This window comes from Dermochelys coriacea, chromosome 3 (genome assembly GCF_009764565.3).
Source record: "Dermochelys coriacea isolate rDerCor1 chromosome 3, rDerCor1.pri.v4, whole genome shotgun sequence".
Lineage (NCBI taxonomy): Eukaryota > Metazoa > Chordata > Testudines > Dermochelyidae > Dermochelys > Dermochelys coriacea.
This window is the reverse complement of record NC_050070.1, coordinates 100,675,430-100,702,027: the sequence shown is the minus strand read 5'-3', so window position 1 is coordinate 100,702,027 and position 26,598 is coordinate 100,675,430. Positions and strand designations below refer to the sequence as shown.

The 26,598-nt window shown below is 41.1% G+C and overlaps 1 protein-coding gene across 2 annotated transcripts in view; it reads right to left on the bottom strand.

Annotated features, from left to right (window-relative positions):
* Positions 1-26,598, bottom strand: part of TMEM200A (transmembrane protein 200A) — a 79,754-nt gene that overhangs the window by 11,562 nt on the left and 41,594 nt on the right. Inside the window, exon 1 of one of the 2 annotated variants that reach the window (XM_043510939.1) lies at positions 7,387-7,504. The exons of the other annotated variant lie outside the window; for it this stretch is intronic. The gene's annotated coding sequence lies outside the window, so the exon portion shown is untranslated. Of the gene's footprint in view, positions 1-7,386; positions 7,505-26,598 lie in introns of those variants that run through there. 2 annotated transcript variants of the gene reach the window in all.

Below are 26,598 nucleotides of genomic sequence, written 5' to 3'. Positions count from 1 at the left end.
TGAGTAAAGTGGCAGAATCTGGCTCTAAGCCATATCAGCATTTTATTTTATGTAAAATCATTGTTTCAATCAAAATCAGTATTTTGATCAGAAACAGGTATTAGCTATTTGTCCATATATCTGTATTGAATATACCACCAGTTCATTCATAGTTATCAGTCCTAATATCTAGGAATAAGAAAAGAATCCATGACAAACTGCACCTCTAGATGAAACAGGTACAGTATTTTTCATCTTTTATGTCAAAAGCTATATCTGCTTGTGATACAATTGAAAGGAAATCTTTGTGCTGAAAACTTTAGGAGCTCATTTTAATTTCAACTGCGTAGCTGAAGGATGTGGGTTTGTACATATTTATATGCATTTGTCTTCTGCTTTTATCTTCTAGAGATTGAGAAATATGGGTAAGGAGCTTCTTCTAGAATTAGAAAAAGGATACTGGAAGATAATTCTGTAGCTAAGCATCTCTAAATCAAAAATCCCACATATACAAAACTAATGGGAATTTAGATTGAAGCTTACATGATGCAGATGAGAGTGGAGATTAGACATCAACCATAAATCATGAAATAAATATTTCAAAGGACTCTGACACTTCTAAAGTGTAGCATGTGAGGGTGCAGAATAGAAGGCTTACTCTCTGTGGTATAAAGCAAAGAAGAGGTTTGTGTGACTTGGCATATGAGATTGGATATGAAGTCAGAGAATGGTTAAACACTTTGGGGCTCATTGTGCCGGAAGATGGATGAATGCAGTTTCCCCCCTAAATCTAAAGAAAGAACAATGCCCAAGACACGCAGAAATAATTTAGTTTATAAATACTGGGCTTATTTACTTGATCCCTTAATCCTTTCCCATTCACTTCTGTACACTGACACAACATTAAACAAATAAGGAGGTGTATTTAAGCCACAAACATTTGTGGAGCATCTAAACTAGCATTTACAGACATACTAGCTAACTCCAGTTAACTGGCAATCTTTTAACTTGAGTTAGAAGGAGCAAAAACTCTAGTCTAGACACACTCGGTGCAGACAATGTCATGAGGTAAAACACAACATGTCCTTGTCTACACTGAATGCTAAATTAATCGTGCTAATTAACATGTTCTAACAAAATGTAATTTCCCACTGTATACATACTCAGTGAGTGGCAGACAGAACAACAGGCACAAAATTCGCTGTGGAAGAGATCCAAAGGGAGGGTTAAGGAATGCATGCTGTATGCTGACAGATGTGAAATCAAAGTCTGCATAAACTGTGTGATGCTTTAGAAGAGTTTTCCTTCTAATCTAAAAACATTTCATTTATATAAAATATGACCCTTCAGAGTTGCAGGAGTTAAATAGAGCCTATCTAACATTCTCCTTAGCAGCTCTGCAACCTAGAGCACAATTTTCAAAAGCGCCTAAATGACTTTGGAAATGTGACTTAGGCTCCTAAGGCACCTAGGGTGGGATCCATCTAGGGACTTAAGGGTTGCCATGCTGAATGTCACAGCACCTAACTTTTTGGTACCTAGAAAATCACTGGAACACATTGCAATCCACAAAGTCTGAGTTAAGTTCCTAGGTTCCCTATATAATGGGATCCACAAAACCCAGTACGCTAGGCAGGGAGCTCCCTAAGCTAGCCAGAGAGATGCTGGCCACAGGGGTATGTGGTAAGTCCCGCCCTTCTCACAGAGATAGGTGCCTAAATCCAGGCTGCAAGGAAACACCTATCCTTGCTAGCAATCCACGAATGGGAACCAGCCACCTGGAGTCAGACAGCTGAGGCACTTCTTGTAGGTATGAGTTATGTGCTTGCCTGTCTCACGTCATACAAAGGGTATGGGGTGTGCTGACCACTTCATAACTAACTTTTAGCCCAGGGGTTAGAGCAAGTGCCTGAGCTGTAGGAGACCCAGGTTCAATTCCCCTCTCTCTGCGAGACAGGGAAAAAGGATTTGAAGGGGGTATCCCACCTTTCAGGGGTCTCCATCTCACTCTCTCTCTGGCTCAATGATTAGAATGACACTGTAGTCCAGTGGCTAAGGCACCCACCAGGGTCTGGTTCAGTCCCCCCGCTCTAAGCGTTTGTTAATTATTTACCCACAGTAGAACAGCTTCAACAAGAGAGGTTGAGGGAGCTACACTTCAGACTATCCCATAGCACAGAGTTTAGAGCACTCTCCTGAGAGGATCTGCACAGGGATCCCCCATCTGGTAAAGAGGGGGGAATTGAACCCACGTCGCCCATACCCCAGGTAAGTGCTCTAATCACTGGGCTAAAAGTTATAAAGTAGGCACCACCACTGGATTTTAAATGAGACCTGATCCAGCAGGCTGTAGACCTGAACACACCTACCAGATTGAGTCCCGCACATGACTTAAGTGACTAAACATCTAGCTTGCCCCAGTTTGTGAATTGCTCTGGAGCTTCAGTGGAGATAGGTGTCCAGCTGTCTATGGGCATGTGCACTGCTGCCGCCCACGAGGCAGAAACTTAGCTACCAAAGGAACTTTTACACTGAAAAGTTTGGCATCGAGTGAGTTTAGACACCTACAGAGTTTGATGGGAGTTTTGTGGATCTCATCCCTCGTGCCTAACCTACTTAGGCACCTAGTAGGATTTTCACAAGTGCCTTCCTGCCTCTTTAAGGGCCAGTTTTTCAAAGGAATTTTGATGCCCAAATCATAGGACATATCTACACGACCCTGCAGTACGGACTACAGGGCTGTGAACTGCAGTGCACAGGAACTTGTAACTCTCCCATGTAGACACTGCTGGCAAAATCTAAAAGGTACTTTTGTTTGCATAACGTAGTCCTCTCTCAAACAGGAGCATGTTAACATGAACTAGGTACCTTTTACAAAAAGAAAAGGAGTACTTGTGGCACCTTAGAGACTAACAAATTTATTTGAGCAAATAATTATGCTCAAATAAATTTGTTACTCTCGAAGGTGCCACAAGTACTCCTTTTCTTTTTGCGAATACAGACTAACACGGCTGCTACTCTGAAATAGGTACCTTTTAGTTCATGCCCTCAACGTCCACTATTACACTCTGCAATTCACAATCTGTAGTCCAAACTGCAAAGCCATGCAGACATGCCCTAAGTGTCTTTCAGTGAGACTTAGGCACTTCTGAAACTTTTACCAGTAGCCAATACCTAGATTAAAATGCCATCCCCTTACAAAGTTATAGAACCATATTGTCCCATCAAAGCTAACAGTAAAGAGTGTTAGAACACTGAAACCCCTACCTGTGTCAGGCAAGTGTGCTAGACTGTAGTTATACTTGTAGTGGGATGGGCCCTTTGACTAATGAGCCACCATAAGTACCTGTTAGACAGCATTTAAGACCTCATCAACACTACAAAAGTAACTATGTTTAAATATGGTTGTGGCTGAACCATGTTATACTGTAATCTGGTTTATTAAAATTGCCTGTTGTAACCATGTTAGAGAGCGATGTTCTAAACTATATACCTGCCAGGGGTTTGAAAAAACATGGCTCTAGAAGATGGTTATAATATGATTATTTTTGTCCACATTGGCAAGACTAAATCATGTAACAGCATACCAGATTTGGGTTACAACCATTTTAACAAAAGTTTAATCACGAGCTTGTTTGTTTGTGGTGTTAACAAGGCATTCATAAAGGTCTAAAAATTTCCTTGAACTATATCACTGCTAGCATTTGCTTGTTTCTAATATTATACAATTCCTAAAGCTAATATTGTGTTTTTTGAGAGGCAGACTATTAATGAAGGACAAATTAGTAAAGAATGGAAAACGCATTATTTGAAAAAATATTCCGTTTACTAAATTACATTGCCACAAATAGTTGAATTATGTCTGTGATACTTTAAAGATATGAAGAAATCATTATAAAATGTATGGTAAAGCTATATAGTGCTTTCAATTTAAATTAGTATTAAATTAATGTGAATTAGCTAAACATCCACATGAGGGCATCATTAGCGCTTCTAATCATTCACACTTATACTCAATTTGTTGACAGCTAGCCAGAAGTTATGAAAACTAAGATACCGAATGACAGGTTTCAGAGTAGCAGCCATGTTAGTCTGTATTCGCAAAAAGAAAAGGAGTACTTGTGGCACCTTAGAGACTAACAAATTTATTTGAGCATAAGCTTTCGTGAGCTACAGCTCAAGCTACAAGCTCAAGCTGTAGCTCACGAAAGCTTATGCTCAAATAAATTTGTTAGTCTCTAAGGTGCCACAAGTACTCCTTTTCTTTTTAAGATACCAAAAGAAATTTAGCAGTGTTGTTGTAGCCATGTTGGTCCCAAAATATCAGAGACACAAGGTGGGTAAGATATTATCTTTTTCTTGCACCAACTTCTGCTGGTGTCTAATGGCAGTTTAGACCTACCCACGAGGATGGAGAGTCCAAGCCTGAGTCAAGCTGGGATCCAGGGTTCAATCCCTATTGCTTTGCAGTATAGACACAGCCCCAATGGGCTCATGCTCTGGGGGTACATCTACACAGCAATTCAACACATGCAGTTAGCCCGGGTCAGCTGACTTGGGCTCATGGGGTCAGGCTGCTAGGCTAAAACTGCTATTTAGACATTCGAGCTCAGGCTGATCTGGGATCCTGTGAAGGGGCTTCAGCCTGAGCCCAAACATCTACACAGCAATTTTTAGCCCCGCAGCCTGAGCCCTGCAAGCCTGAGTCAGCTGACCCAGGCCAGCTGCTGCCATGCCATGGGTCTTTTATTCCAATGTAGACGTATCATGGGAGTTCACCAAAAGTATTCCACTGTCCCATGGGCCAATTTTCTTTATCTTCTGGACAGTCCAGTTTGGTGGATAGTCAAGTTTCCCCACACTGCACCTGGACAAAGAGCTGGAGTGTCCACATTTAAGGAGGGTAATAGGAAGTCTGGGATATGGGTGGTTGGATTCAGGCCCATGTAATGCAGTGTAGCCTCTGGAGCTCCAGGAGTTCAACAATTCCTAACCTGGAGTTACAAATGAGCATTCATGCTCAAGCTCTAGGTTAACAAACCCATGGTCTACTAACTTGGGTTTAATTAACCCTGGGCTTACATTGTAGCATAGCCATACCCAGAATGTCACAGCTAAATACAAGGTGGAACAGATTGTTTAACATAAAGTAGTGAACACGTTTTGTAAGAGACTATTCAGAGTGAAGTGGCCTGTTAACATCTCTGCAGTCATTACCTCCACCCCCAACACACTTTTCAAGATCCCTGGGTTCTACACATGCCTATTCCAACCTGTGGAATGTGTACCTCATCCCGTGCACTAAATGGCCCAATAGCAACTACATGGGTGAAATCAGACAGCCACTATGCTCTCGAATGAACTCACACAGATAAATGATAAAAGACAAAAATACCATATCACACATGGGAGAACACTTTTCACAAAACAATCACTCTGTATCTGACCTCTCAGTCCTCATAGTCATAAGAAACCTGCACAACACCTTCAAAAGATGAGCCTTGGAGCTTAAATGCGTAACTTCGCTAGACACTAAAAATCATACTCTTAATAGAGATGCTGGATTTATGTCTTATTACAACAATCTGTAACCAACTAACCCCCCTTTTTGTTGTATGACTGCTGGTGTTAATTAATGGTGTTAATGGACCAATTCACCTTGAATGGTCTTTTATAATATGTGTTCACTACTTATCCTAAATAATCTGTTCCAACTTGTATTTAGCTGGGACAGTCTCGGTACCTTTCCCAGACCTGAAGAAAAGCTGTGTAAGCTCAAAAGCTTGTCTCTCTCATCAACAGAAGTTGGTCCAATAAAAGATGTTACCTCACCCACTTGTCTCTCAGAATCAGTTTAAGTCATACAAAAACAGTGAATTAATATTTCATATATACAAAATCATGAGAGGGCACTTATGGGAATGTCAATATCTCAATATAAAGAAATATTTAAGAAGCCTAAATTTGGCACTCACAAATGAGTTCTTCTCACAAACGCTTTTGAAATGGGACCTTACCCACTACCATTAGTGTTAAAATGACATAGAATGACCACACTTTGGTTACAATGCTCAAAACTGCAGATGGCAAGAATCTGCAGGGAGCAAAACAACATATCAGTAATGAGACATTAGGAGAAAGTCATGCTGAAACATAGAGGGGTACATTATCAGAATGGTACATAGGGATTTGGGCAGCAAAATTCCCTTCAGCAAATATATAATTGCTTAGCTATTTTTTTCTACATTAGATAACCCTATCAGCACCCACGATGTTAGGGCACAGGATTTAGGGCTGATCCTTTGACTTTGTCACCCCTCTGCTTGAACTGATGAAAACCAGCAGCAACAACGTGAAGCTAGAAAGAGGAAGCTGTGGTAAGAAAAGAGGAGTGCAGCCATCCAGTGCCTTTGTACCTTCTTCCATGTGAGGGAAGTTCCTATTCCCACCAACTCAGGCATCTAAAAACCCTAGCTAGAATAAGGGCCAATGAGGTATTAAGGAAGAACAGTTTCCTGTGCCAGCATACTGTATTTCTACTTCACCCACCCAGTGGTCCAATTCCTGTCCACACAGAGACCTGCTTCTGCTCAGATAGCCCTCCCTCCACCATTCTGCCTTCCCTCCTCAGATACCTGTTTCCCTTCCTCAACCCAAACCAGTCAGCCTTTGTTCCCACCTCGTATCCCTTACCTACTTTGCCACAGAGCACCCAGGGTTCCCTTGCACTCCCTGAGACCGAACTCACTGTCCAGTATGCACTCAGAACTAAATTTCAAATACCTATTTCTCACTCCAGCTCTGTCCCAGAGTGTAGCCACTCTAAAACAAGGCAAAGTTGTTGTTGCTTGGTTGTGCAACTATAAATCAGTATATTTCTGCTCAGCTATTTGTGGAAAATGTATCACACCACATTCAATATCAGTACCAGTTGTACCAGTCACTACCACTACAGACAGGTTTCCTGCTAAAGAGTTTGTAGAACTGTAGGCAACCAGGATTGAGAAAAAATGAGAATGTCCCTAATATATGAAGAACAATAAATAGAATACTGGCTAAAGAATTGAGGTACCAGTTATAGACCTAACAATGGATGTGTCTCAGGTCCTGTATTCAGCTGAAAATAGAAGCTCTTCATTCACAGAGTCTGGTTTTATGCCTCTCATAAATTAGATGCATTATGTGGTTCGTGGACAGGACCTCAACCTCGCTCAGACAGATGTTGGAATTGATCGGCAGTACATAAAGCTTTCATTTAGGTATGGGTCACTTGTTATGTCAGATTTTATTAATGCACATCATAGGTTAAAATTTATTCACAGTTACACATGCAAAGTTCTTTTTGAGCTATTGGGGACCCACTTCTACCTGTAGGTAGAATCTGGCCCTATGTTGTTAATAAGCTACCTTATCTTGGTCCTGAATCTGACTGCTCTCAGTTACAAAGATGTACATCAATTAATTTTTATCAATGGGAGATGTCCCTTATTTACACCAATTTAGTGTAAAGATCAGAATCAGATACCTAAAATATAAATAATGCATTTGTTTTGAAATTAGAAATGAAAAAGAATGCAAACTTAAACTATTCAGGAAATCTTATTAAAAGCTGATGATTTGGATTGTGATACTCGTATAAGCAACCCAGAGATTATTTCAATAAGAAGTTAAAAGGCCACATGAAAGAGAATCTAGAATTATGTTTTTCCAGTTACTGTAAAATTTATAGTATGTTTCTTGCTTTAGGGTCTCTTCAGACCATCACAGAGGATTGCTGGTATTAGTCAGTTTTCTATCTCTAAATCAGTAACCCAATTTCTTGATACATTGCTCAAGAGAAAAGAAGGTCAATAAATCTGCCTCTGCAGACTACAAAGCACCAGCACGTAAGTGTGGGCTTTTTCTTTTCTAAGAAAACGCTCCTGGATTGTCAGCTGTGTGTGGGAAAGCTAAGTGAAGAAGTTGGGAAGGTGGGAGAAATATATGGGGGGGGGGGGGGAAGATAGCTGTAATAGATTGAAGCAGTAGGTATCTAGCAACATTCATACGACCACAGAGGGTACGTCTACATTGCAATAAAACACCTGCAGCTGGCCCGTGTCAGCTGACTCAAGCTCATGGGGCTCAGGCTATGGGGCTATAAAATTGAAATGTAGACTTTAATGCTCAGGCTGGAATCTCAGAGCCCAGGCTCCAGCCTGAATACCTTTGCTGCAATTTTATAGGCCTGCAGCCTGAGTCCTATGAGCCCAAGTCAGCTGACATGGGCCAGCAGCAGGTGTTTTATTGCAGTGTAGATATGTACAGAGCTACTTATCTTTCGGTTTACAGTGTGTGGGGGATGGTCATGCTATATATACACTACCAATTATGTTTTTTTTTTAAATAGCATCCTAGGGATGCTTTTCTAAAAGTAGACAATTCAGACAGCTAATGTGACAAGTGAAAACAAAATGAATACTCAAGTATATTTAAGGGTATTCATTAGTATTTAAAATTTTGTATGGCACCTTTCACAAATATCTATTTTGTTTGTATTGCTGTAGTGTTTAGAGACTATCAGTCAATGATCAGAGTCCCATTGTGGCAAACACTGTTCAAACATACAATGAAGGGACAGTTGCTACTCAAAAGAGCTTACAATTTAAGTATAAGACGAGACAGCAGAAGGATACAACAAACAGATGGCAGAGCACTAGGTAACAGTGAAACCATTATGAATAGTGTAATAAGTAGCAGTCACAGGATACCAGTTGCCTAAACATTATCAAGTGTTTTTTAGGCATCCTATCATAGGTGTGTCTTAAAAGAGATGTAAAGAAAGCTCATTCACCTCCTCTATAGTGGCCTTGGGGATTTTGACATTGTAGAAGCAGTGGCATGGGAAAAATTGTAAAGGTGCTTATTGGAAAATTTGCCAAATGTGCTGTCATAAATATAAAGGGAAGAGTAACCATCTTTCTGTCCACAGTGCTATAAAATCCCTCCTGGCCAGAGGCAAAACCCTTTCACCTGTAAAGGGTTAAGAAGCTAAGATGCCTCTCTGGCACCTGACCAAAATGACCAACAAGGAGACAAGATACTTTCAAAGCTGGAGGGGGGTGGGGAACAAAAGGTCTGTCTGTCGCTGATGCTTTTGCCAGGAACAGATCAGGAATGCAGCTCAGAACTCCTGTAAAAAGTTAGTAAGGAATCTAGCAAGAAATGCATTAGATTTCCTTTTGTTTAATGGCTGGTAAAATAGCTGTGCTGAATGGAATGTATATTCCTGTTTTTGTGTCTTTTTGTAACTTAAGGTTTTGCCTAGGGGGATTCTCTGTGTTTTGAATCTGATTACCCTGTAAGTTATTTATCATCCTGATTTTTACAGAGGTGATTCTTTTACTTTTTCTTTAATTAAAAGTCTTCTTTTAAGAACCTGATTGCTTTTTCATTGTTCTTAAGATCCAAGGGTTTGGGTCTGTGTTCACCTGTACAAATTGGTGAGGATTTTTATCAAGCCTTCCCCAGGAAAGAGGGTATAGGGCTTGGGGGGATATTTTGGGGGGAAGACATCTCCAAGTGGGCTCTTTCCTTGGTCTTTGTTTAACATGCTTGGTGGTGGCAGCATAGGGTTCAAGGACAAGGCAAAGTTTGTACCTGGAGTAAGTTTTTAACCTAAGCTGGCAAGAATAAGCTTAGGCAGTCTTTCATGCAGGTCCCCACATCTGTACCCTAGAGTTCAGAGTGGGGAAGGAACCTTGACATGTGCTATCAAGGAAGGCACTGCAGATATGATTGGCAGATTGATAATATGTATGTGAGAGGCCATGAAGGGCCATAAAAGAGGAAACAAGTTAGTCTGTGCTTGTTCAAGGCAATCAATGTACTGCAGCAAAAACCATCACCAATGTCACAGTTCAGTAAGCTAACTAAGTAAATAACTGGATGAAAAACTGTTTTGTTTTAAAATGTGCACAAGAATTAGCAGCTCAAATACCAGGAGGGCAAAAGTTCCATCTAAAATGAACAAAAGCCTGACACTGAGATAACGGATGACAGAGATGCAAGCTCTAAGGACCACACAGAATATAGAGGGCGGAAGGCAGAGATGAACCAGATCAGGGAACTACGTGCAAAGGCATGAAATGTTAGAGACAGAATGTTACCCGGAATTCATAACTTAACCAGTGCAGATGACTAAATAAGAAAGTAACATGGAGGAGAGAAAAGAGGCAATGAAAAAAAAATCAAATGAACCACATGATTCTGTATCTACTGCAAATGAGAACTCAATGAGACAGAAACACCACTGAGAATTGAGTTGCAGGTGAATCAAAGCAGGCATCATGGTTTTAACTGTGAGAACTATATAACACAGTCAGGACTGCTTACTGACCAGGGAGCTGGTCAAACCCTGGTGGTTCATTTTGAGGATTCAATTCTACAGAACTAAAGCCTACCAGAAATATCCCTCCTCCTTTTCTACCCCTTTATTCCTTCCAGTCACAGGCACCCTTTGATTGGTAGTGAGGGGTCCACCCTCTTCTGCATGGTGCCTAACAGTACCCCTCACTGGTGTGCTTGATGCATGCTTCCCATCTTTTTCATGTGGATCACTAGGTAGGGCCACTCTCCTGATACATCATGGTCTTCAAGGAGGCCAAGAAGCTGCCCTTAGCAACCACATAGGGCCTGCTACAGAGCTCATAGAAGTCAATGGAAAGGCTCCATATTGACTCCATAGATGCTGGATTAGGGTCATAGGCAAAAAGTGAGAGAAATAAGCTGTTCAGGCAGGAGACCTCCATAAGTCTCTGGCATCTAGATAGGGTAACACCTGGAGGAAGAGGTTGGGCTGTGTGGCTAGCATCAGCCTATGTATACCTGACTCTTGTGGTCCTGGGCTGATGACTGAGGGCTTTGCTGTAAACCAGATGTATCCTAATGAGAGGCTGGGTTCTGCTTCCTATACAAGTGCCTTTTAAATAGCCATGAATTTCAGAAATGTTTAACAAATAGAATCTGTAAGTCTTTACAGCTGAGTTGGTGTGTGAGTAAAAGCGCAGGTCAGAATCAGTGATACTCCCAAGAGTTGTGCTTTGGGGCTGGGGTTAATACTAGAAGATTAACCTCAAAATAGAAAGACCCAACTATGGAAAACAGTAGTGGGGCCAGGGGGAAAAAAAAAAAAAAAGGTTTCTTCCTTAGTCCTAGTTATTAAAAAATAGATCCCCAAGCTGCCATTAGGGACAGCTCATTTCTTTGTTGATCCTTTTTCTCTTTTCATCCTGACTTTCTGCCTTTTTAGAGGACTTGTTGCCAATTCTATGTGGGAAGCATAGATACTCCTAATAGTGTGGAGCTACTTAAAACTGTGCTTGGAAACATTCACAGGGAAAGTCTGGCTACATTATATATTTAATTGTCTTGGTATGGTGAGTTGGTCTCTGCAAGGGTTGGGCAGCGGGGTGGGTAGGGCGCTGCTAGAATGCAACAGCACTTGCATGCCACCCTGCCAACCCAGCTCAGAGGGAACACTGCAGGTACCTAGCAACAGGTCGGCACCAATGCCGCACCTGCTGGCCTCTCAGCAAGAGTGCTGTCACTGCATGTTGCCATGACAGCAAAAGTACAAGAACCAGTACATCACGGCTGGGCAGCCTCACCGCAGAAGCACAGATTTAGAACTCCCAATATCTGTTGTACATCTATTTTTGCAGATTTCTAAATCCATAAATATGGCAAAAACCAAGCTAACAGCACAAGTGTCCAGTTCTACAGTGTGTTTCTGAGCGTGCTCCTAAAACACTGGAACTTAGACAGGTCTCCACAGCTGCAGAAACAAGACAATGTATTGGATGATTTAGCCTGCCATGGAGCCAGTGGGACAAATTCACAGGTGACTAACAGTCTGGAAGGAATTACACCCTCTTCCACCATGACCACCTCCAATGTGAAGGTCTCACCAACTGAGACTCCCATACACACAATCTACACAAGAATTTTTTCACAAAAAAATTTCCACTCTTGCTAGAACCATTTCAGCTCCACCGGGTCAGTAACAGTGGGAACCCTAGTGTAAATTACAGAAAGCCTACCTGGTAAGCCTGGACCATGATATCCCCTAAACTCCCTTGCACTACTCCTAGAAAATGCAAACCACCCAGAAGCCCACAGCCCTGACAACCCTCTGAACTAGCCGGCAGAGCTGGCCAGAAGCAGAGATTTGAGCATGCTGTCTCATCCTAGTTCCCCGACTCATAATCCAGTCCCAAAGCTCCACTCCAGGTGGTGCAGCTTCATACTGCTCCCCAACACTACTCCACTATTGCTGTCACTGCTCCTTAGTACACACCACATCTGTGCTTGACTAAAGCCATCTGATCCTAATTGTTCACAGAATGTTTTGTGCTGTAAAACATATCGCTATAAAACATGCAAGCAGTGCAATTCGACCAAGTTAACCTGGCTGTTGGAATCTTCATTTTTGCATTTTCTGTCACTTGGGAATTAGCTGTGCAACTGAGCATTGCATCGAGATTGGTTTTTGTGTTTAACAACATATATTTTGGCTTGGTGAGATGTTCTGATGAACTCGCTTTAATTGTACTTGCCCTGGCCTTATGCTAGTATGTACTTCATTGCTTAATCCATGCCTGCTCCAATTTTCTCCACTGCAGGCTACAGCTATCTTTCCCCACTGCTTTAGTACTTATACCCTCCCCCCATTTGAATTGATTCCTCACTGTCTTACTGTAAACCCTAAAGCAACTCCCTTTTCTTTATTGAATCAATTATTTGAAAAATTATTACTTTAAAAAAGAATGTGGGCAATAAAAAGAACATGGAGAGAGGGCAGGCAGAACAGACTAGATGTAGAAGGGAAGAGAATTATAATTTAATTTGTGCATGCAAGGTGAGCTGGGGAAGGGAGGCGCTTTTCAGCATGGCTTGGTTCATCTATATTGTTATACCTACCCCCTTTCTTAGCCAGCACACATGGTATAGGGAAACTGCAGTTTTTAAGGAACTTTATTTCTCTGACATAGTAACTAGGTTACATCATAGGAATGCCAATTTTGAGCACTAATGTTAGCTGGGGATTAATGACAAGCATTTCTTTACTTTGTTGAAACTGATGGTCAGCAAGGGATATTGCTTCAAGTAGAGAACTCCTGACTCACATGTCCTATTGGTAAAATAATAAAGACCCCAATATACCACATGGTTTTAGACAGTGCTACAGTAAAGTGATGTTCCTGGATATCAGTAATATAAATATATTTAAATGGGTTAGATTCAACCCTGGGTTTATGCTGGCAGGAATACTATTCATCTTTAGAACATAGAACAATTTACCAAGGGGACTATCCCCATTCTGTAGATGGAGTAACTGCCACACACACACACGGTAAAATTTTAGAAAGTGTCTAAATCCCATTTTCAAAAGTGACTTAGGCTCCTAGGTCTCTTAGACCTTTTGGAAAATATTATCCTTAGGTTCTGAACCAGCAAACATTTATGCACGTGCTTAACTTTAAGCATGTGAATAGTCACATTGACAATTAGATCTCTCCTCACTCCTTTCTTTTTCCTATCTAATAATATGGCTTGCTCCTTCTCACTGACATGCAATAACCTCCCAGCTCCCTACTTATGCATAAGCCACTAATAGGCTTTGGCTGTTCCCCGTCCTCCCTGCTAACCTATTCCCCCTTCACTCCTCTGCTGTCTACATCCACCAACTTCTTAAGGAATCTCTTTTTTGGCCCAGGGTTTGTGGCAGCCTCTCTGCTGGTGAATCCCGATCTTGCAGGGTGTGGATTATGTAGCCACATTTTGTACTATTAGAATTTGTAAATGGAAAAACGAAGGAAAACCATTAAAAAAAAAAAAAGAAAAGAACATGTCATACTGTCAGTAGTCCTAATCTGTTTAAATGGTGACTCTTTTTTCTATTTTAGGATATAATCTTTGGCATTTTTCACTCTTTATTTCAGCACTGCAATCTGTTTGGGATATTTGTCTCTATAAACTGCAAACAGAAACAGAAAATGTTTTTTTGACTCCCACTGCTAAAAAACATAACTCACGAGTTAAGGCTGCGAGTCTTTCACGGAGGTCCAGGAAGTCCTGGATTCTGTGACTTTCTGGGACCTCTGTGACTTCTGCAGCTGCACCGGCTGCTGCTGGGGTGGCCTCGGGGCCAGCTGCACCGGCTGCTGCTCAAGCAGCCCTGGGCAGCAGGCCCTGGGGCCACCTGAGCAGCAGCCAGTGCAGTTGGCCCTGGGGGCCACTGGAGCAGCATTTGTCCTGCCCCAGAGCACAGTCCCGGAACAGCAGTCCTGGGGGCAGCTCCAGAGCCCATCAGAGCAGCAGGCGGCCAGGGACAGTGAGCCCTTACCGTCAGAGCAGGGGCCAGCTGTCAATCCCCTGGGGGACCCCAGAGCAAATGTGCCCTTGGGCCCCAGGAGCAGCTAAGATTTAGTCATGGGCATTTTTAGTAAAAGTCATGGACAGGTCACGGCCATGAACTGTTGTTTATTGCCTGTGATCTGTCCATGACTTTTACTAAAAATACCCATGACTAAATCTTAGCCTTACTCATGAGAGATTCTTTTAAAGTCTAATTGGATTAATATGGCAATAGTATTTTTTAAGTAAAAATTCTCAGAGAAAGGTTAGCAAAATTGCTACTAAAGATTTATCTGCCTGTTGCTGAGGGAGACTCTCTGGTTACAAAATGCCTTTAATCTCTCTCTCTTAAATCAGGTTTCTGTGCATATCAGAATCCACTTTAAATCCCAAGAACTGTCTTCTTACTAAATTTTGTAGGGAGAGGAAGAATGTATCATAAATCCCATTGCAAAAGAAAGATATCGATCTGTCTGTCTGTCTAACAGCATAGTGACATACTGTGCAATAGCAAGAATTCCTTCTAAACTCTCTGCTGGCTGAATATTAACCAGATTTAGCATCAATATTGTTATGCTGCTTAGTAGTGAGGATGCTCGTATGTGTATCATGTAAAACCATATTATAAGTCCAAAGGGATGACAAGTTACTCAGTGATGGTTAACAAAACTTTCCATCAACATCTCAACAGTTGACATATTAAATAGATAACTGAGTACAGGTCAAGTTTAAATTCTGCCTGTTTAGATGCATAATAAATGAATTGATAAATAAATGCAATAAACAAATTACACAAGCCATTGTTTATTTTCCTCTCTGCAAACTGTCTTGTTGAAACAGTCCAGCTGCCATAAAATCTGCCTTCTGCTATGAGGAAAGCAATGGTTCATAGTTTGGAATTTAATATTCAACTGAAAGTCTCAGCAAATTGTCTTCTCCACATGGAGCTGAAATGAAGCTCATGTTCTGGACCACGTTGTCTGGGTCACTTTAAATTTTTAAAATAAACCTTTTTCTATAAATGTAAGGTTTTGCCTCAATCAGGATAAGTGTTTCTTCAAACTGATCTCCTTGAGAATATACTTAAAGGTGAATTGCATAGCCAAACAAAAGAGGTTTGTGTCCTGTATAAAGGTGGCAAAAAAAATATTAAGCTTTTACATTAGAAATTGAACTGCAGCTTTTCCAGCCCTGTCTGAAGGCGGAAGGAGTTGTTGAGATACTCAAATGTTACTCTGTGAGGAGGTCATTTGCGAAATACCTGTGAAATAAAACAGCCCAGAGTCAGCATCTTCTCCCTCCTCAAATAAGAAATCTGAAGTTCAGGTTTCAGCCTCAAACTATGATCTAATTGTTCAGATCCTCCAAAGACTGACAGAGCTCTTCAGCACAGGATTTGATCCTGCCAGATGCTGAGCGCTCCGGCCCATCCTAGCAATGCTTAACTTAACCGGCATGCTGAAATTTAAGCACATGAATAGTCCATTGACCTCAGTAATACTACTCATGTGCTTAAAGTGAGACACCTACTTTGTAAATTCAAGTGTTTTGCTGGACTGACCCTGCATACACCTTGCAAAACTAAGCCCATAAACAGGGAAATCAAGGCCTGATATCGCTAATGTAAATAATAGGCACACAGAGACGGACAAACAGACAAAGAAACAAATGAGGCTAACTTCATGCATAAGAAAGGAAGAGAGTGTAAGACACACAGTTACTTATTCTTTGTTGTTCACTTTTAATGTAGGAATTCTATTTTCTTCCAAGTTCTTTATATAGAGAATCACAAGGGACAACATATTCAGAGATAAGGTCTGTTTTTTTAAAAAAAATCATAAATTAAACTGGTGTTGCACAAAATGCTGAAAAATGCACAAATGCACTGGGGGCTGGAGGAAGGAACCTGAGAAACAATCCATCTAATATCAGTCTCAGTAACTGAAGGTGTTACTTTTAGCAACAGTAGCTAAAAATATTTCAAAGTGTGATTTTTAAACTGATGTCTATTAAAAGAAACATTTTTTAAAAATGTAAAACATAAAATCTGAAATCAGTTATAGATGTGCATGCTGACAAATGCCTATATCCTGCAAATTGCAGGATTGCGGCCTTATACATTACCAATACATTTACATCAGAAAATAAAATAGTTAAAAATTATTCCATTCCCCCTTCTCTTGCTTTTCCAAATCGTGAATTTATGCTCCCATATTATAAACATCTTAAGCAAGAGCAGAATTGGACCCTTACTTTTCATGGTGCTATCAACAGTTGCAAGAAAATGTAAGAAATTTATTTCAAGATTTGATAAGTCTGTGAAGGGCTAAAGGCCCAGTACTGCAAACTGGTGGATGTTTGTATGGGGCAAATAGTGCTTCTTCGGATCAAAATTGTATCCTCAATGAATTTCTACTCCTTTTTACTCACATGAGCCATCCCACTGACATTAGAGAATAAAGATCATTACTTGTTAAGTTCTAAAAAGTGCTCCATACTGTAAAAGACTCACATAAAGATAGTCCCTGTTCCAAGAAGCTCATGTAAGTGTTGCAGGCTCAAGTTCACTCTTTCAAAACAGTTTGTGGGTTTTAAGCTTTCTACATACATGGGATCTTGGCTGTTTTTAAAAGGCTTTGCAGTTCACTTTTAACATGTAGGTGATTTTCATCCACAGGATGAATATTCATCCATGATGCTAGATCCTGTATTTCTTCAGCACTGAAACTCCAGCAGGCAAGGAATGCTGAATAAAGCCATATTTCTCAAACCTTCTGTCTTTTCCTCTTGTTTCTGGGTTGTCTGGTTTTGATGCTTGTTTGTTTTTCCGCGTTGCCCTATTTATTTCTCACTTTCATCTCAACTGATTTTTCTTAAGCTCTTTAAGGTCAACATCTTTGACCCGGGGGGTGAGGGGGGGAGTGGAATCTCATGAAAAATAAACCTGCTAGATTTTTGCGCGTCTGAAAGAACACTCTACACAAACTCCAGATCAAGTTTTAAACGCGACAGAGAATATGCAGATGCCTTCAGAAAACAATGAAAGGCATGAAGGAAAGTCCATTCTGCCCCTAGAAGGAGTGATCCCATAGTCACAGAACATATGCAATTGCTTATTCTATGGCATGTAAACACTGGCTGCCAGTCCCATAACTGCAATATCATGGAAGCACAGTATTATCATGGAAGCACAGTATAAAGGCCCTACTATATAACAGTGTTTGTAGACCTGGCTACAAAACACTTGTCCCCTCACCCAGTAACAACAGAATAGTGTGAACAGTACCTTAACCATGTTACCAAACTGTATTCGTAGGAACAAAGGAATTGCCTTGCTGGACTGAAACAGTGGTTCTAGCTATGGCAATATTGGATGAAATACTGACCCTATGGAAGTCAATGGCAAAAATACCATTGACTTGAATGGGACAGGATTTCACCCACTGAGTTAGAGGTGTATTTGTTTAGAGTAGCAGCCGTGTTAGTCTGTATCCGCAAAAAGAACAGGAGTACTTGTGGCACCTTAGAGACTAAAATTTATTAGAGCATAAGCTTTCGTGGAACTTCATTGGTTTTAAACTGCACCACTCCATACACACACAAAATACATAGCACTGAAGCAGGCAACAAGACTTATGTGTTGCAAGAGTAAACTGTTTATAATTTAACACGGTCGGATTTTCTAAATCATTATGTAACTATTCTCCAGAGGGTTATCCAATGGGATGTGCAGCTCTAGAGTTCACCCATTTTTTAAGATATCCATAAGCAACAACAAAATTCTTATCCCGAAAACAATTGAAGTGAAACTATGAAAGGAAAAAATATGAAAAATCAGTCTTTAAAAATCATAGAATCATAGAATCATAGAATATCAGGGTTGGAAGGGACCCCAGAAGGTCATCTAGTCCAACCCCCTGCTCAAAGCAGGACCAAGTCCCAGTTAAATCATCCCAGCTAGGGCTTTGTCAAGCCTGACCTTAAAAACCTCTAAGGAAGGAGATTCTACCACCTCCCTAGGTAACGCATTCCAGTGTTTCACCACCCTCTTAGTGAAAAAGTTTTTCCTAATATCCAATCTAAACCTCCCCCATTGCAACTTGAGACCATTACTCCTCGTTCTGTCATCTGCTACCATTGAGAACAGTCTAGAGCCATCCTCTTTGAAACCCCCTTTCAGGTAGTTGAAAGCAGCTATCAAATCCCCCCTCATTCTTCTCTTCTGCAGACTAAACAATCCCAGCTCCCTCAGCCTCTCCTCATAAGTCATGTGCTCTAGACCCCTAATCATTTTCGTTGCCCTTCGTTGTACTCTTTCCAATTTATCCACATCCTTCCTGTAGTGTGGGGCCCAAAACTGGACACAGTACTCCAGATGAGGCCTCACCAGTGTCGAATAGAGGGGAACGATCACGTCCCTCGATCTGCTCGCTATGCCCCTACTTATACAACCCAAAATGCCATTGGCCATTGGCCATTGGCCTTCTTGGCAACAATATTAATCAATATTAACAATATTAATCAATATAATTAAATCCACAAACAGTAAAATGTCAAGCATAATCTTATGATTATTGCATGGCATAACTACAGGACAGAGTTAAGGATATGTGGGTGTTGTCACAGGGTAACTAGCATCTTAAATGAAATGGGGCCCAGCTCTCCTGTTCCACTCTGGGTGCCCCCTAGTTTGGTATAATGAGGAGGGTAGAGCTGCCCCCAGAGTTATAAATGAGAAACAGCAAGGGAGGATACAGAATCCAGAGAGAGAAGCTGAGGTGGATTGAGAGCTTTGGGGAGTGGCGGGAGGAAGAGAATCACAGCCGGGGCAAGAGAGGTAATGCTTCTGACAGTGAGAACAGTGAGAGTTCCCTAGTAAGCATTGAAGCCAGATCAGGCTGCTGACAGCAAAATGCAGTTGCAGGTGCGTGGATCACCTACAAAGTTCCCCAGGCCAGAAAGCCATGGCAGAAGAGGATCCAAAGGCTGAGGGCAGCAGAGGGAGATGGATGCTGGCTATCTGAGCTAGAAGGCTGAAGAACAATGAAAGGGTGAGCCCACTGATGTCTCCAGGTGAGAATTAGAACCATACCTGAGATCAAGAACAGGGAAGCACCCCAGCTAAAGGGGCTGGTGTGAAGCATTATGAGAGTTGCCAGAACTGTACCTTAGAGATGAGGTGTGCTGACAGGCAATGGAGTTGTACCACAGAGCCTCAGCATGGTGAGAGATGCTGGAGCTTTACCTGGTGTGTTGATGAACTGCTGGAACCTGAAAGATTGAATGTACTTCTCTGGACTGTGCTGAGGAATTCTGTATTATAGTTGTGGGACTTTTGTTATGATTTACATGCACAGGGCTGGTTTTTTGTAATATATTAACTATGTAAAGGCTATTTATACTTGGAAATCTTGTATGGAGTTACTGGGGACTTTGAAAGAGCGAAACAACCACCCTGTCACAAGTGCCTTAACTGTGCATTTCTTACCTTAAAATGTTTGGATTTCTTGTAAGTGTAACCATAACTCTATATTTCCTGGTTTTGTAATGTTTTATTTTGGGATAATTACAACATCTGTGTAATGTATTTGGCTCTAAGTTACACTCAAACTTAATTCCATTTTAATGTAGATTTTTGTCAGGTATTATACAAAAGAGATGACAAATGAGAAACTATACAACATGCTGACAGCACCTCTCTTTCCATATAACTGTCAATAACAAGGAGGAGTGAAATGTTTTGCATTTAAGTGCTTTTCTTTAATCCAAATATTGCATGTATAGAATGACTCATGTTATAAGTCACACCATTTAAAGAGGGGGGAAAAACCCCTCTAAAGATGAAAGACACTTAAATGATTAAAAGGAATCATTAACTGTTTAATGGAAATTGAATTGGAATTTCACAGATCCTATAAGTTTCATAGTATGTAAACCATTTCACATCTCAAATGCATATATCATGAACTGTCTCACAGATGCAGCCAACCACACCCCTTGAGGTTTTTCAAATTCTTGCCTTTACTGTCAAACATCCTTATAAACTTGCCAACAGCTGGAAAGATGCTGCTCAAAAACACAGCAGATGTATTAGAAGAACCCAGAATTTTTATGTCATCATGGGACTGAAAAGAATTTTCCTTTACTGCAATTTTAAGCACAGTGCTCCCTCACCGTAAAGCTATATTTTGTTTGCCAAGATTTCTGAATATTTCTGCCTGCTGGTTCTGACAGAAAATGGATTTTTAAACCATTAGCTACAGTTAAACAGTTTTAAATAAGGAAACTCTATTAAAGAGGAGACTCACAAAGAGTGACAGCTTTATAAATATAATTTTTTTTGCTATTTTTTCATATCAACTATGAGATCATTATGCTAGATAGAGGCCTCAATTAGGAAAGCATCCCTCTTCAGGATAATATTTAAGCACATGCTTGGCAGGCAGCCCTGTTGCATCTTCCTGCAGCCTACTTGAGAGATCACACGTCCAATGGGACTGAGGAAATGGGCCTAAGGAGAGAGGCCCAGGTAGGCCTCAGTTTCCTCCAGCTTCTCTTGAAACTGCCAATCTTCCAGCCTGTCCCGGCAACACACATCCACCCAGCTATCCGCAGAAACCCACAGACTTCTTCTACCATATCCCAGCTCCAGCTGCCAGGTTTAGTGCAGCTCCATGCTCTACTCCTGCCACTGATTGCAGAAGGATGTGTTGTCCTTAAGCTTTAGGTTGGCAATTGATTTACATATTTGCCAATTATAGAATATAAGGGAGCTGCACAAAACTTGACAACTACTGTACATTAAAGTTCAGCATATATTTTCTAGTACTTTCCAGAATCAGGGAACCTGTCATAAATATAAAGGGATGGGTAAACACCTTTAAAATCCCTCGTGGCCAGAGGAAAAACCCTTTCACCTGTAAAGGGTTAAGAAGCTACATTGATGACATCTTCATCATCTGGACCCATGGAAAAGAAGCCCTTGAGGAATTCCACCAGGATTTCAACAATTTCCATCCCACCATCAACCTCAGCCTGGACCAGTCCACACAAGAAATCCACTTCCTGGACACTATGGTGCTAATAAGGGATGGTCACATAAACACCACCCTATACCGGAAACCTACTGACCGCTATTCCTACCTACATGCCTCCAGTTTTCACCCAGATCACATCACATGATCCATTGTCTACAGCCAAGCTCTACGATACAACCGCATTTGCTCCAACCCCTCAGACAGAGACAAACACCTACAAGATCTTTATCAAGCATTCTTAGAACTACAATACTCACCTGCTGAAGTGAAGAAACAGATTGACAGAGCCAGAAGAGTACCCAGAAGTCACCTAGTACAGGACAGGCCCAACAAAGAAAATAACAGAACGCCACCAGCCATCACCTTCAGCCTCCAACTAAAACCTCTCCAACGCATCATCAAGGATCTACAATCTATCCTGAAGGACGACCCATCACTCTCACAGATCTTGGGAGACAGGCCAGTCCTTGCTTACAGACAGCCCCCCAATCTGAAGCAAATACTCACCAGCAACAACACACACCATACAACAGAACCACTAACCCAGGAACCTATCCTTGCAACAAAGCCCGTTGCCAACTCTGTCCACATATCTATTCAGGGGACACCATCATAGGGCCTAATCACATCAGCCACGCTATCAGAGGCTCGTTCACCTGCGCATCTACCAATGTGATAGATGCCATCATGTGCCAGCAATGCCCCTCTGCCATGTACATTGGCCAAACTGGACAGTCTCTACGTAAAAGAATAAATGGACACAAATCAGACGTCAAGAATTATAACATTCAAAAACCAGTCGGAGAACATTTCAATCTCTCTGGTCGCTTGATTACAGACCTAAGAGTGACTATTCTTCAACAAAAAAGCTTCAAAAACAGACTCCAACGAGAGACTGCTGAATTGAAATTAATTTGCAAACTGGATATAATTAACTTAGGCTTGAATAGAGACTGGGAGTGGATGGGTCATTACACAAAGTAAAACTATTTCCCCATGTTATTCCCCCCTCCCCCAGCCCCCACTGTTCCTCAGACGTTCTTGTCAACTACTGGAAATGGCCCACCTTGATTATCACTACAAAAGGTTCCCCCCCACCCCCGCTCTCCTGTTGGTAATAACTCATCTTAAGTGATCACTCTCCCTACAGTATGTATGGTAAAACCCATTGTTTCATGTTCTCTGTGTATATAAATCTCCCCACTGTATTTTCCACTGAATGCATCCAATGAAGTGAGCCGTAGCTCACAAAAGCTTATGCTCAAATAAATTTGTTAGTTTCTAAGGTGCCACAAGTACTCCTTTTCTTTTTAGGATAACCTCGCTGGCACCTGACCACAATGACCAATGAGGAGACAAGATACTTTCAAAGCTGGAGGGGGGGAAGAGACAAAGGGTCTGGGTCTGTCTGTGTGATGCCTTTGCCAGGGACAGAACAGGAATGGAGTCTTAGAACTTAGTAAGTAATCTAGCTAGATGCATTAGATTCAGATTTCTTTAAATGGCTGAGAAAATAAGCTGTGCTGAATGGAATGGATATTCCTGTCTTTGTGTCTTTTTGTAACCTAAGGTTTTGCCTAGAGGGATTCTCTATGTTTTGAATCTAATTACCCTGTAAGGTGTTTACCATCCTGATTTTACAGAGGTGATTCTTTTTACTTTTTCTTCTATTAACATTCTTCTTGTAAGGAACTGAATGCTTTTTCATTGTTCTTAAGATCCATGGGTTTGGGTCTGTGGTCACCTATGCAAAATGGTGAGGTTTTTTTTTTTTAAAATCAAACCTTCCCCAGGAAGGGGGGGTGCAAGGTTTTGGTGAGGATTTTTGGGGGGAAAGACTTTTCCAAACTAACTCTTTCCCAATAAAATATCCCGGTTAGACATTTGGTAGTGGCAGTGAAAGTCCAAGGGCAAAAGGTAAAATAGTTTGTACCTTGGGGAAGTTTTAACCTAAGCTGGTAAAAGTAAGCTTAGGAGGTTTTCATGCAGGTACCCACATCTGTACCCTAGAGTTCAGAGTGGGGAAGGAACCTTGACAGGGTCATAATCAGTAAAGTCCTGATCCTGCAGCAATTGAAGCCAGTGGCAAACCTACCATTGACTTCATTGGAGCACTCTGATCCAGATCCAACACAGAACTTAAGAACATGTTTACACATATTCACACTTTACACGTCAGTAATCCCATTGCACCTTGCAGGACTGAGGATTTGTCTACATGAACATTCAGTGCGTGGCAAACTGGGGTGTAAACTAGTCTGCCATGCCCTAAGTGCCACATGGACTCTCTTGACACACACTTACTGTTACTTACTGCACTTTGATCTACTCCCGTTTCAAAACAAGGTAGATCAAGCGCAGTAGCAACTGTTAACGTGTATTTGTAAGGTCTACATGGACGGTTAGTACATGCAAGGCTAGTGCAGTGTAGATTTACACCCCAGCTTGCCACAAACTAAATGTTCATGCAGACGAACCCTGAGTCTCTAACCCTACATCAGGTTCTGCTAGTGTAAACCCAGATGCAGGATCAGAGCACAAATGGTACCGACTTTTCACAAAAATCAAGACATTCTCTTTTGAAATCAATGACATAGTCAATTTAAAAAAAACAACCATATTTTTACTTAAACATTTTTATCTACTATTATTACAATTATTTAAGATTCCTATAACTGAGCAATATTAGACAAGATAGATATTTTACCTCTTTCTTCATTTCGTTTACTTTGTGTACTTGACAATACTATTATATGACCAGCTTTGCTATTCCCTGTGTGATCAGATAGGCATAATTGTTTGTACGAGCTTTTCATACCACAACAGGGGAGAATAAAACTTTTTTGGGGGATGGGGGGAGAAAAAAATTATTGTGAAAGTGAAAAAGTTGGCAGGGGGACTTGGAGGCAAAGGAGCTGAAACTTACCACATTTGACTAGACTTCTCATAAATGTCCCTTAAATACTAAATCTTAGACAAAATTTGTTTATATTAGAAGCATTTGGGAACTATTTGTACCGGTTCTAACATCCGGTCATAAAGTTTGCTCTGGACACATAAAATGTATTCCTCTTCCAGGAAGAGTTTAAGATAATTGCATGATGCAACACTAGTCTATTGTGCTGCCAACCAAAAGACAAAGGTCAAACTCAAGTTTCCAAAAACAGAAGAGGTAAGGTCAAGGGTAGGGACACCCCCACACCTTGCTATTTATCTGCTAGATAAATTAGAGGGAGTCAAAAGAACTGGTTTTAAAAAGATTATGCCTTAAAAAAAAATCAATTTTCTGAGAGACAAATTCCAGCAATAAAGAATTATTCTTTATAATTATTTTGATTTTATTCACAGCTGCCTAGAGACATAGTTTCTGCCCGTATGCTGTGCGAAACATTAAGTCTTCATCTACCAGAAGAGCCAGATTCTCCTAGATCTTCATCTGACTTTCAATGAAGTCAACAGCAGACCTCACATTGACTTCAAATGGGCAGAGCTGGGGCTTTGATTTATAGCTTAACGTCTGTCTCTCTTTTTAACTCATTTCTTGACTGAGACATGGTCTAATCCTTGTTTATAGAAATACATGCACATTCAAATGAGTGTGTGTTAAGCATTCAAAATTGAACAGTGAGGCTAACTGTATGTACAAAAAAAAAGGAGTATTTGTGGCACCTTAGAGACTAACAAATTTATTCATAGAATAGATATTCATAGAATATCAGGGTTGGAAGGGACCTCAGGAGGTCATCTAGTCCAACCCCCTGCTCAAAGCAGGACCAATCCCCAATTTTTGCCCTGGATCCCTAAATGGCCCCCTCAAGGATTGAACTCACAACCCTGTGTTTTGCAGGCCAATGCTCAAGCCACTGAGCTATCCCTCCCCGCACTGAGCTATTTATTAGAGCATAAGCTTTCGTGAGCTACAGCTCACTTCATCGGATGCATCCGATGAAGTGAGCTGTAGCTCACAAAAGCTTATGCTCTAATAAATTTGTTAGTCTCTAAGGTGCCACAAGTACTCCTATTCTTTTTGCGAATACAGACAAACACGGCTGCTACTCTGAAACCTGTCTGTATGTACAAAAAAGTCATCGTCCTCTGCTGCATTCAAGCAGTGCTGAAGCCTGCCCTAATATGCGCTGCCTGCTCACAGCCCCCTAAGGAGCCAAGGAGCAGTTAAGGATTGTTGAGATGGTCAAGCCAGGCCTGTTTTTGTCTGCCACAGTCCCTATCCCAGGAGGGAGTGGTGTGCTGGTTCTGCACCAATTGTGGATCCCCTATACAGATGGAATCTTCCTGGGCCCAGTTTAACTGATTTAAAGGCAACCACAGCTGCCACATTGTAGGGAAGGACCTGCCCAAAGAGCTAGAATATTTTATTTTAAGAGCTGAAAAATGTTGAGTGTGTGGTTTTGTTCTTATGACATTACTTTAGGCAGCAAATTGTCACACTATGAAATGTCATGGGAAATCAGTAATGTTATCTCCCTATATTAGAGTGCTGCAGAATTGCAGAAGACCAGCACGGTTATATGATATTTATATAGACCAGGCTAATCTCCAGTTTTCGGCCGTACCCTCAGACTTTCTTCTCAACTTCTCTTACCCTCTGTCCCTTCTTCTGCATTCTCCTAAACTGGCTAACAGAATTATTATTATTTGAAGTTTTTGCCTCTTCCCCACTGCTGAATGTTACCATCCCAGCTTCTGCTTGATGGGAAGGGGAATCAGGTCAGTGGCTCAGATAACTCAGAAGGCAGTAGACACTTTACAATACAGATACAAAGGCAGAGGTGCATGTCCCAACAGCTTAGCTATGATGCAACAAATGGGGGGCAGCAAAACAGGATGAAGTGAGAAAAGACGAGGGTTACAGCCAGGGTGGATTTGATTTAAATCATGATTTAAATCACTAGTCAGGAAGACTCAATTTAGTCATGGATTTCTACATAAAAGTGCATTCTTGTTGGTTGTTATAACCTTAATGCATATTCTTCACAACTCAGAGATACATGTAGGTTTCATTTTTAGAAGGTACAAACTATACATTTTTAAACAGTGTTTATTTAGAAAACTTTTCACATTAGTTTTACAGCTATATCAGAAAATGAATTATTGTTTGGTTATTTCATTTACCAAAGGTAATCAAAGCAGATATTTATGAAGTCATTGGGACGTGAACTATCTC